An 11,667-nucleotide genomic window follows, 5' to 3' on the forward strand; every position below is an offset into this window, starting at 1 on the left:
TTACTCTGAGGTCTTTGGCTAGTTGATAGGCTCTAGTAAATGCAATAAGTTCTACCATCTGGGCTGATTTTTTCCTCAGGTAGATGACTATACTCTAAAGGAGAGCTTAAATTAGTGATAGCGTGTCCTGCTTGATAACATCCACTCTCAGTTTTGAGACGTGATACATCAACAATGTTAGGTCAGGTTCTCAAGGGGAGCCTCTAATAAATCTGAGCGAGGTACAGAAAGGTCCCTGAAGTAAGACAATCGTGAGGTTCCCCTTCTTCTGGTAGGGGCAGATAAGTGGCAAGATTCAGGATATTGGAGCAGTGAAGAGTAATGTGAGAGGGAGAATGTAACAAAGTCTCATGAGAAGTTACAAGGCTGTTTGAAAGTGTGTGTTCTCAGTCACTAGAAATATCTGTACTGCCTGAGGAACCGTTAGGTCAGGTGAGAGCCAAGAACCAGTTCAGCAGAAGCATCAAGTTTTGCAGTGGCAGCTATTGCCTTAGGACAAAGGGGATAAGCCTTTGCAGCTGGGTCCAGGGTAAGGCAATGAGTTTTTGATGGTTCCCATGAAGTTGAGTTACAAACCTCCAGAGCTTGTCTAGGTCACCCATGGAAAATTGCAGTTAGGGATGCATAGGAAAGGAGGCTGTCAGGAGCACAGCTTAGCTGGGAGAGAGAACGGAGCTGCCAGGTGTTGGAGTAGCCAATTAAAGCAAAGCCAAAAAGAAGAGTTAAACTTTTAATCACTTACTGAAACTGTATAAGCAAGAGGCTAAAACCAGAGCCTCCCTGTGTTCCATTTGTCTCATCGAAAGAGGTCAGGTAAATCAGCACTGACATGGGCGTCATCTCACAGTTGAGGGAAAATAAAAGGCTCTAGCGGTTTAATGGACCCTGGGGTGGGTGGGAGACAGAGGGGGAGGGAAAAGGGGGAGAGCTCTGAGTGGAAAAGTACTAGATACTGAGTCAGAGCGAGGAAAAGTGTCTTCATCATTTCCCCCTTTCCTCCCCACACCCCTCACCCCATGAGGACACCTCAGCAGATGCTCCTGAAGAAGACCTCTGCCCAAGGCCTCAGATAGAGACCCAGGAATGTAAATATTGGAAAGAGCTTGACCGGGCAGGGGATCTGAGTCCTTGACCGCAACTACCTTTAGAGACTGCAGTGCCTTGGCTGTGCATTCTCTGAATGGAGTCTTTTATCAGTCGGCTTCTTTTGGTGGACTACATCCTCCTGTTCATGAGAGGTAAATGTCTTGACACTTTGGCTGTCTAAAAATGTTTTAAATTCTCCATCTGTCCATAGTTTGGCTGGGTTATATTATTCTGAGTTTTAAATAATTTTCTTTCAGAATTTTTAAAGCAATTCTCTATTGTCTCCTGGCCTCTAACATTGCTAGACAAGTGAGATGCCATTCTGATGTCCATTCCTTTTATTTTTTGACTTTAGTTTTTAGAGCAGGTTCACAGCAAAATTGAGCCATGAGTTCCCATATACCACCCTCCCCCCTTACACAACACAACACAGCCTCCTCCATTATAAACATACCACACCAGAGTGGTACATTTGTTAACAATTAGTGAACCTAGATTGACACATCGTTATCACCCAAAGTCCATAGTTTACATTATGGTTCACTCTTAGTATTGTACACTCTTTGGGCTTTAATAAGTGTATAATATCCACTGTTATAGTATCATACAGAATAGGTTTCCATTCCTTTTATGTGCTATTTTCTTGTTCTGTCTCTGTCTGTAGGTGTTTTGCACCTTCTCTTTGTCCTTTAGTGTCCTGATAAAGTGGCAGTGTAATTTTCTTTTATCCATGGCATGGGGCAGTCAGTGTGCCTTCTCTATCTGAAAGCACAGGCCCTTTCAATTCTGGGAAATTTCTTGAACTATTTCTTTGATAATTTCCTCCTGAACATGTTCTCTGCTCTTATTTTCTGAAATCTCTGTTAATTGATTCCTATATTTCTATGGTGAATCTTCTAGATTGTTCTTATTTTTCTTATCTTTCCTATTTTATAAACCTCTCTCTTTTAGTTTTTGAATATTCTTTTTTATAATATATTCTTATTTCATGAATGTAATATCTTTTATCTTTCAGAAAATCTGAATTAGCCTTTTGAAGTTTTCTTCTGTTTACGACATTGTTTCTATTTTCACAGATTTCTTTTTTTCTCTTTTATGTTAGAGATTTTCTTGCAGCATCTGCTCATGCTATGTGGCTGTTTCTGTATAAGAGTTGATCTCTAAAAAACTTGATTGGCAGCTTGTGAGCAGGGCTCTAGTCTTGTTGACTCAAGGGCTACATTGTAAAATAATCTATCTCAATAGTTTGTAAACTTTAACTACAGCAAAATCACCTGGAGGGCAAGTTTTAAAACCTAGATTACTGGCCCACCCCCTCCCTGTCTTTAGAGTGGAGCCTTGTTCCCAGGGGTTGCTGGTCACAGAGGAAACTAAGTAGAGAGGCCCTTTCTCCCCAGTGTCAGTATCAGGGTTTTTGTTTGTTTGTGTTTTCTTGGACTAATCAGTTTCACCTGAGAGGAATCATCCACTTCTCTGCCTGGAAGGTATAAACCGGTGTCCCAGGCTCTGTGAGCCAGTGGGGACAGAGGAGTTGTGTTAATCTTGTTTGCTCTGGCTCCCCTCTGCTCTTACAGCACCCACTGACCCAGAGTCCAGAACCTTGCTGGTTCTTCCAGTCTGTTTCAGATAGGCCTTCTGTCAGGGTCAGGAACAGAATGGGGTGGGAGGGCATCTTTCTGCCTCTTATATAGCCTTTCAACTAATTCTTCTACCCCCATCCCCATTTTCAGAGGTACTTGATGCCTCTCATTTCTGAGGCAGATTGGAATTCTACAGAAAAAGTCAACCATCTTCAAAGATTAGTTTGCAGCTTTTTCTGGTCTTAATCAAATACCACACTTTCACCTGCTTTCTAGCTTCCTATAGATATATATATATTTTGCTGCCTTCTTTCCATCCATTTTTTTTTTTTTTGTGAGGAAGATCAGCCCTGTGCTAACATCCATGCTAATCCTCCTCTTTTTACTGAGGAAGACCGGTTCTGAGCTAACATCTACTGCCGGTCCTCCTCCTTTTTTTTTTTTTTCCCCCAAAGCCCCAGTAGATAGTTGTATGTCATAGTTGCACATCCTTCTCGTTGCTGTATGTGGGACGCGGCCTCAGCGTGGCCAGAGAAGCGGTGCATCGGTGCGAGCCCGGGATCCGAACCTAGGCCACCTGTAGCGGAGCGCCCGCACTTAACCGCTAAGCCACCGGCCGGCCCCTTTCCATCCATTCTTTATCCTCGTGCATTATGTCTTTTGATAATCTTTTTGCTATCATTTTAGAGGGATTTTGGCAGAGTGTCTGATAAAAGCTGTGTGTTTCAATCTGCCAGTTTTGGAGGCCTTTCGTGTTTAATATTTTCAACCTTCCCTTATGCTGTGTGAATAGTTTGGTATAGCATTTATGGTTTAAATAACAGAATTTAAAGTTTATATAGAATTTAAAGTTTAAATAAAATCTAGAGTCCTATGTTAAATGCTTCCGGTCTTTAAAAACGGGAGGAAATACATGAACAATGAAGTGAACAAATGCCCTTGGAAACAGAGCAACCCTCCACCTCCAAGACAAAGTAAAATAGGGAATAAATAACTTCTGTAAATGAGATTTTATTTATTTATTTATTTATTTTTTGTGAGGAAGATTAGCCCTGAGCTAACATCTGCCACTGCTCCTCTTTTTTTGCTGAGGAAGACTGGTCCTGGGCTAACATCCATGCCCACCTTCCTCTACTTTATATGGGATGCCCCCACAGCATGGCTTGACAAGCGGTGCATCAGTGCGCCCGGATCAGAACCAGCAAACACCGCGCGACCTCAGCAGAGCGTGTGCACTTAACTGCTTGCGCCACCAGGCCGGCCCCTGTAAATGAGATTTTAAATGGTTGAAATTTTATATTACACCAAGAGCTGATGGTTAAGGAAAAGTAAAATAAAATGAAAAAGTTGGGAAAGAGAATTAGACAGAAGGGAAGAAAAAGCCCCAAATAGCGGGTAGCATGTTGCAAAGTCCTGGGGAGTCACCTGGACTGGGCTTCCAGAGAGGCTCTGTCCGTCCTATGTCCCCAGCCCGCCTCAGCTCATCCTCGAAAAAGGGTTTCTGAGAAAATGTGAATATCAGCTGTAAGGACATACCTTTAGGAAGAAAGATTTATCTACCTCTCTGAAGAGTAAACATTTAAAACCTTAACTCAAGAGATTTAAATACACTGCTCTAGGCAAGACAAAGATTATTTCCGTTTTACTCAGCATTTATATACTTCTAATGGATTCTTCATGTGGGTCGTGGTGATCTGAACCATAGACATATAAGTTGAATAGCGTCTCCCAGATTCAGTCTCCTGGTGTGGGTAAGGTAGCACCCTGTTGCCCTATGGGGATCCTCATCGAGGAAGCCCCCAGAAGCCCCGGCACGTTGAACGCGGAGCAGGCGTCTCCCTCACAGACAGCCCGACCGCGCCCGTCCTGTCTCCTCTTCCCGGGGCAGCTTGTCTCCCGAGTGGACCGCTCTTCTTCTGAGGGCATCCTCCCTGGCAGTGGGAGCCGAACCGCGGCCCGGGAAGGCGGGGTTCTCCTCGCTGCCCCGCCCCCAAACCGTTGCCGGGAAACTTTTGGGAAACTGGAAGGGACAGAGGGCCCCCAGGAGGCCTGCGGGCCGGAGGGCGGGGTCTGCGGCGCTCGGAAGCCAGGCCAGAGGCGAGGATGGAGAGATGCACAGAGCAGGTGCAGGCCGCCGGAGCCGGCCGGGCGGCGTGGGCAGAACGCCTGTCCGACCGTCTGGGTTGCTTCTCCGGGTCGCAGGGGTCGTGCCGTGGTCCTGACGCCAGCTGGAGATCACCATGGGAAAGCGGCCAGAGCAAACCCATATTCCTCACAGGTCTTTAGAGCGGGAAGGTTTTAATAAGTTTTCACTGGCCTACGCCAAGGCTGACCTTGTGGCTGCGGTATTCGGTGAGTAAACCGCCCAGGTGCCCCGGGAAGGGCCCACTCTAGTGCTACCATTGCCCCCATGCTCCTTCCCGACCGCAGTCCCTGCCGCAGCTGGCGCTGCTGGGACCTCCTGTAAGTGACAGTGGCTCCTTCCTCGTAGCCTCGCGGGGACTGGGACCAAGCTGTCTGGACCTGAGCATCCCTTCTCCCCGAGCAGGACCAGTGAGGTCTCCCTCCCCCAAATAGAGCGTGGATTCAACACTTTGATCCAGGTGGACCCCTGCTTCGAGGACACCCTGGAGAGGACAGTCTACGACCGATGCTACTCAGGGAACGGGCACAACGGATTATCCAGGTGTTGGTCGAGTGGCACCGATGCCGCCAGGACCGAAGTGAGAGGCTTGGGGGAGGGGGACCGGGCCTCAGTGCAGCATGTTCGCGTTCTTCGTGGGGGCGGGGAGGTTTGTTCATCCCCTTCAGGTCCCTTGTGGAAAGCCCCGGACCCTGACTCCTGAGCCGGGAGAGTCGTTTAGCGTCAGCACATCCCGATCATGGACCGAGGGCCGAGTTCGGCATGTGGGAAGAGCCGGGGCCTCGCCAGCTTGAGGGGTGTGGGATGTGGCTGTCAAGTGCCTATTTTAAGTTTCAGGTCGCACGTTTTTAATTCTAATGTGGCTGTTCTTCTGTCTCATGCAGGGCAGCGCAGACCTGAGGAGGCCAAAAAGCCGTGGAGGCTGACTCTGGTACCAACTGAGTCATGTTGCCCGCTGGCCGTGAAGGCATCGCCCACGGCGCAGGCGAGCGGGCCTGCAAGTCCGAGGTTGAACTGTTCCGGCCCTGGAAGCTGGAGAAAAACAAGTATTCTCAGGTCCCCGCCTTGCTTTGGCTTTCCTTGTTTATTGACACACACAGATTGATTTCAGGGCTGATCACTAACCTGAGAAGTTAAAGCAGCCCAGTTCTGTGTTGACGGACTGGAGGGGAAGTGTATGGTTCCCCCAGAGGACGAGTGGGGTGGGAGAGGGGTGGAGTCGCCTGACTCGGGTTTCATGGGCCCCCATTTTTTAGATCTAATTTACTCATCATTCGTGCTTTATGTATCTCAATTTAAAAATAAATCTTCTTTATTTCAAAGTCATCAGGATATTTTCTGACACTATATTCTAAGGAAAAATTTTGATTTGCCTTTCATAGTTCCATAATACAATTGAAATTAATTTTTTGTGAACAGTGTGAGAGAGAATTTAGCTCCTTTATTTTTCTGTACGCACACCCTGCGTGTTCCAGCATTATTTATTAAAAAAGACTACTATTCCCCTATGCTTGTGCAGTGCCACTTTTGTAAAAATTAAAGAGTTCGTATGCACATGGCAGGCATATTTTTATACTGTTCTCTTCAAGTGGCACGTTTGTCCATTCTTACGTCAAAACCGTAATATTTTAATTACTGTAGTTTTATCATAATATTTGAAAACCTAGACAAAGTCCTGCTACCTTATTCTTTTTCAAGGGTGTCTTGAATATTCTTCACCTTTTGAATATTCATATAAATTGCAGAATCCACTTGCCAAATTCCACTAAACAATTGGAATTGTGGTTAGGATTTCTTGAATCTACATATCAATTTGTGGAGAATTGGCATATTACAGTATTCAATTTTTTAATGCATGAACTTGGTATATTTATCCATTTATTTAAGTATTCTTTAATTTCTCGTAGCAACATTTTATAATCTTCTATATAAAGGCCTTGCATATGTATTGTTAGACTTGATCCTTAATATTTGGTATTTTAGTGCTTTTAAAATTATATTTTTAAAAATTCACTTTTTGCTGTGGTATGTAGAAATAAAATTTATTTGAATATATTAATCTTAAGCAACTTTGAGAAACTAACTTAATTTTAATAATTTAACTGTAGATTCTTCTGTATTTTTTATATAACATATCATCCATAAATACCAGCAGTGTTACTTCTCTTCTTTAAATCCTTATAATTTTTGTTTTAGATATAAAATATGAATATAGAATTTTTTAGGCATTAGTTAAGACCTCCATATACTATTGAATAGGAGTAATGACAGTGGGCAACCTTTCATTATTGCCAATAACAGAGGAAAAGCTTTCAACATTTCATGTTTAAATAAAATGTTTTTTGACGTATGTAGAGGATTAAATTTACTGACATAGTTTATCATTATCTGTGCTCCCATTGTTTATTACATCTCCTAGTTTGTAGCATTGACTATTTTCTTGTGGTTCTGCCAATTATTAGGTGTATATAATTTAAAATTGTTATTTATGTTTTGAATTGAATTTTCTATCTTTAGTAAGCCTTCCTTTTTATCTGTAGTAATACTTTTTGCCTTAGAATCTACTGTGATATTAACAGTTATATTTGTTTATTTTGGGGTAGAGTTTACATACCGTATATTTTCTCATACAATATTTTCTCATTAAAAATATTTTTGTATTCTTAATATTTAGATATATTTCTTAGAAAAACTGACTATATTTTATTTTAAGGGAAGCATTTAGTCTATTTTCAGTTGATGTAATTATTGATGTATTTGAGATTAAATCTTTGTTTGCTATGCCTTTTCTATGTATTGATTTCTTTCTCTCTTTGAATTGATTTAATTTTTCAAAGTTTTCTTCTGTTAGTTTTCCAGTTGTAAATATTATTTTTATTATTTTACTGGTTACTCTACTTAATCAAAGTCTAATGTTAATTGATACTTACACTTTTTTCCTAGAGAGTTCCTATTTACCTCTTCCTGACTTCTAGGCTATTATTATTGTGTGCAGTATTTAAATTATACATAAGTTTAAAGTGATTACATATTATCTTTGTTTTATACATTCTTTATTTGACGCATATTTATGTGTCACATATTTATTAATTTTGTTATTCTTAATTTGTTTCTGCTTCTCCATCCTGTTATCTGGAATTTCCCCCTTCCCCCTTCCTAAAACATCCTTTGTTATTAACCTTTAGTTTGTTATGTTAATGACAAATCTCAGGGGCTTTTTTCTATAAATGTTTTCATTTCCTCTCTGTTTCTAAAAGATATTTTTGCTTTGTATATAATTCTTAAGTTTGTCATTGTATCCTTTCAGCACATTGAAGCTATCTTTCCATTGTGATCCAGCTTCCATTTTTGCTGTTGAGAAATTAGATATCAGTTTAATTTTTCCTTCTTTGATGTATTCTTTCTTTCTCTCTTTCTCCCTTCTTTTCCTTTCCCCCCCTCCCTCCTTCTTTCCTTTCTTTCTCTTTTTCTTCTTTTTTCCCCCTCCTGATTGCTGTCAGGCTTTCTCTTTCTTTTTTCTATTTTTGTGATTTTATTATAATAAGTATAGATGGGGAATTCGTTTTTTGTCATGCATGCAGTCCATGCACTTATTGATTCTGTGGAGTCCTTTGTTTGTTTTAAAGTTCTTAGTTATTTTCAATTCAAATATTGCTTCAACCTATTTCTATCTTTAACTTCTGGGATTACAATTTTATGTATTTTAGAATTTTTATTATATTCTCATGTGCTCTCTCTCTCTCTCCAAAATTTTGCCTCTTTGGGCTTTTTTTCTGGATTTCTTCTCTGGTATTTATCCTGTTCACTAATGTTTCTCTAGTTGTTTCTAAGATGTTCACTTTCAAATACATCCACTGAGTTCTTAATATTATTTACTTTTCAGTTCTAGAATTTTTATTTTGTTCTTTTCCAAATTTGCTTTGTCCTTTGAAAGCTATGTTCTACTTCTCTGTCAAAATTTTAAACTTATTTTGTATCTCCATGAATCTAGTAAGCATAATTATATAAAGCTACTGTTGGGAGCTCAGCTGAGCTGAGAGAGAGAGAGATTGCTGAACTGTCAGATGTTAGAGTAGCCCATGAAGACAACAAGCCAAAAATGAAAGACTTTAGTCTTTATTTTTTTGTTGTTGTTTTAATTTATTTTTTTATTGCGGTAACATTGGTTTGTAACATTGTATAAATTTCGGGGGTACATCATTATACTTCTATTTCTGCACTGATTACACCATGTTCACCACACAAATACTAATTATAATCTATGACCGCACATATGTGCCTAATCATCCCTTTTGCCCTCCTCCCTCCCCTCCTTCCCTTCTGGTAACCACCAATCCAATATCTGTCTCTGCATGTTTATTTGTTGTTGTTTTTATCTTCCACTTATGAGTGAGATTATACGGTATTTGACCTTCTCTGTCTGGCTTATTTCGCTTAGCATAATACCCTCAGTGTCCATCCATGTTGTCACAAATGGCTGGATTTCATCGTTTCTTATGGCAAAGTAGTATTCCATTGTATATATATGCCACATCGTCTTCATACATTCGTCCCTTGATGGGCACTTAGGTTGCTTCCAAGTCTTGGCTATTTTGAATAATGCTGCAACGAACACAGGTGTGCATGTATCTTTATGCCTTGGTGTTTTCATGTTCTTTGGATAAATACCCAACAGTGGAATAGCTGGATCATATGGTAGTTCTATCCTTGATTTTTTGAGGAATCTCCATACTGTTTTCCATAGTGGCTGCACCAGTTTGCACTCCCACCAGCAGTGTATGAGAGTTCCCTTCTCTCCACATCCTCTCCAACACTTGTTGTTTCCTGTCTTGTTAATTATAGCCATTCTGATGGGCATGAGGTGATATCTCATTGTAGTTTTGATTTGCATTTCCCTGATAGTTAATGATTTTGAACATCTTTTCATGTGTCTGTTGGCCATCTGTATATCTTCTTTGGAGAAATGCCTGTTCAGGTCTTTTGCCCATTTTTTAATTGGGTTGTTAGTTTTTTTGTTGTTGGGATGTATGAGTTCTTTATATATTTTGGAGATTAACCCCTTATCAGATATATGGTTTGCAAATATCTTCTCCCAATTGTTATGTTGTCTTTTCATTTTGTTGATGGTTTCCTTTGCTGTGCAGAAGCTTTTCAGTTTGATGTAGTCCCATTTGTTTATATTTTCTATTGTTTTTCTTGCCTGGTCTGACATGGTGCTTGAAAATATGTTGCTGACACCAATGTTGAAGAGCATACTTCCTGTGTTGTCTGCTAGAAGTTTCATGGTTTCAGATCTTACATTCAAGTCTTTAATCCATTTTGAGTTAATTTTTGTGTATGGTGTAAGGTAAGGGTCTACTTTCATTTTTTTCCATGTGGCTGTCCAGTTTTCCCAACACCATTTGTTGAAGAGATTTTCCTTTCTCCATTGTATGTTCTTGGCTCCCTTGTCGAAAATTAGCTGTCCATAGATGTGTGGGTTTATTTCTGGGCTCTCAGTTCTGTTCCTTTGATCTGTGTGTCTGTTTTTGCCAGTACCATGCTGTTTTGGTTACTGTAGCTTTGTAGTATATTTTGAAATCAGGGAGTGTGATACCTCCAGCTTTGTTCTTTTTTCTTGGGATTCTTTTGGCTATTCGAGGTCTTCTGTTGTTCCATATAAGTTTTAGGATTGTTAATTCTATTTCTGTGAAAAATGTTGTTGGAACTTTGATAGGGACTGCATTGAATCTATAAATTGCTTTAGGAAGCATGGACATCTTAACTATGTTAATTCTTCCAATCCAAGAGCATGGAATATGTTTCCATTTCTTTGTGTCGTCTTCAATTTCTTTCAGCAATGTTTTATAGTTTTCAGTGTACAGATCTTTCACCTCTTTGGTTAAGTTTATTCCTGGGTATTTTCTTTTTTTTGTTGCAATTGCAAATGGGATTATATTCTTAATTTCTCTTTCTGCTGCATTGTTGTTAGTGTATAGAAACGCAACTGATTTTTGTATGTTGATTTTGTGTCCTGCAACTTTACTGTATTCATTTATTAATTCTAAAAGTTTTTTTGGTGAATTATTTAGGGTTTTCTATATATAAAATCATGTCATCTGCAAATAGTGACAGTTTCACTTCTTCCTTTCCAATCTGGATCCCTTTTATTTCTTTCTCTTGCCTGGTTGCTCTGGCTAGGACTTCCAGTACTATGTTAAACAGGAGTGGTGACAGTGGGCATCCTTGTCTGGTTCCTGTTCTTAGGGGGGTAGCTTTCAGTTTTTCTCCATTGAGAATGATATTAGCTGTGGGTTTGTCATATGTGACCTTTATTATGTTGAGGTGCTTTCTTTCTATACCCATTTTATTCAGAGTTTTTATCATAAATGGATGCTGTATCTTGTCAAATGCTTTCTCTGCATCTAGAGAGATGATCATGTGATTTTTATTCTTCATATTATTAATGTGGTGTATCACGTTGATTGATTTGTGGATGTTGAACCATCCCTGCATCCCTGGAATAAATCCCACTTGATCATGGTGTATGATGTTTTAAATGTATTGTTGTATGTGATTTGCTAGTATTTTGTTGAGGATTTTTGCATCGATGTTCATCAGTGATATTGGTCTGTAATCTTTTTTTGTGTTGTCCTTGTCTGGTTTTGGTATCAGGGTAATTTTGGCTTCATAGAATGAGTTAGAGAACTTTCCCTCCTCTTCAATTTTTGGAAGAGTTTGAGAAGGATAGGTATTAAGTCTTCTTTGAATGTTTGGTAGAATTCACCAGGGAAGCCATCTGGTCCTGGGCTTTTACTTTTGGGGAGGTTTTTGATTACTGTTTCAATCTACTTACTGGGGATTGGTCTATTCAAATTC

The 11,667-nt window shown here is 40.3% G+C and overlaps 1 long non-coding RNA gene across 1 annotated transcript; it reads left to right on the top strand.

Moving 5' to 3' along the window:
* Positions 1-4,725: 4,725 nt before the first annotated feature.
* On the top strand, positions 4,726-7,583 carry LOC131421951 (uncharacterized). The gene is made up of 3 exons (XR_009223992.1): positions 4,726-5,018; positions 5,158-5,389; positions 5,694-7,583. It is a non-coding gene; the product is annotated as an uncharacterized LOC131421951 (long non-coding RNA).
* The last annotated feature ends 4,084 nt before the right edge of the window (positions 7,584-11,667 follow it).

The sequence above is a fragment of the Diceros bicornis genome, chromosome 25, assembly GCF_020826845.1.
Source record: "Diceros bicornis minor isolate mBicDic1 chromosome 25, mDicBic1.mat.cur, whole genome shotgun sequence".
Taxonomy (NCBI): Eukaryota; Metazoa; Chordata; class Mammalia; order Perissodactyla; family Rhinocerotidae; genus Diceros; species Diceros bicornis.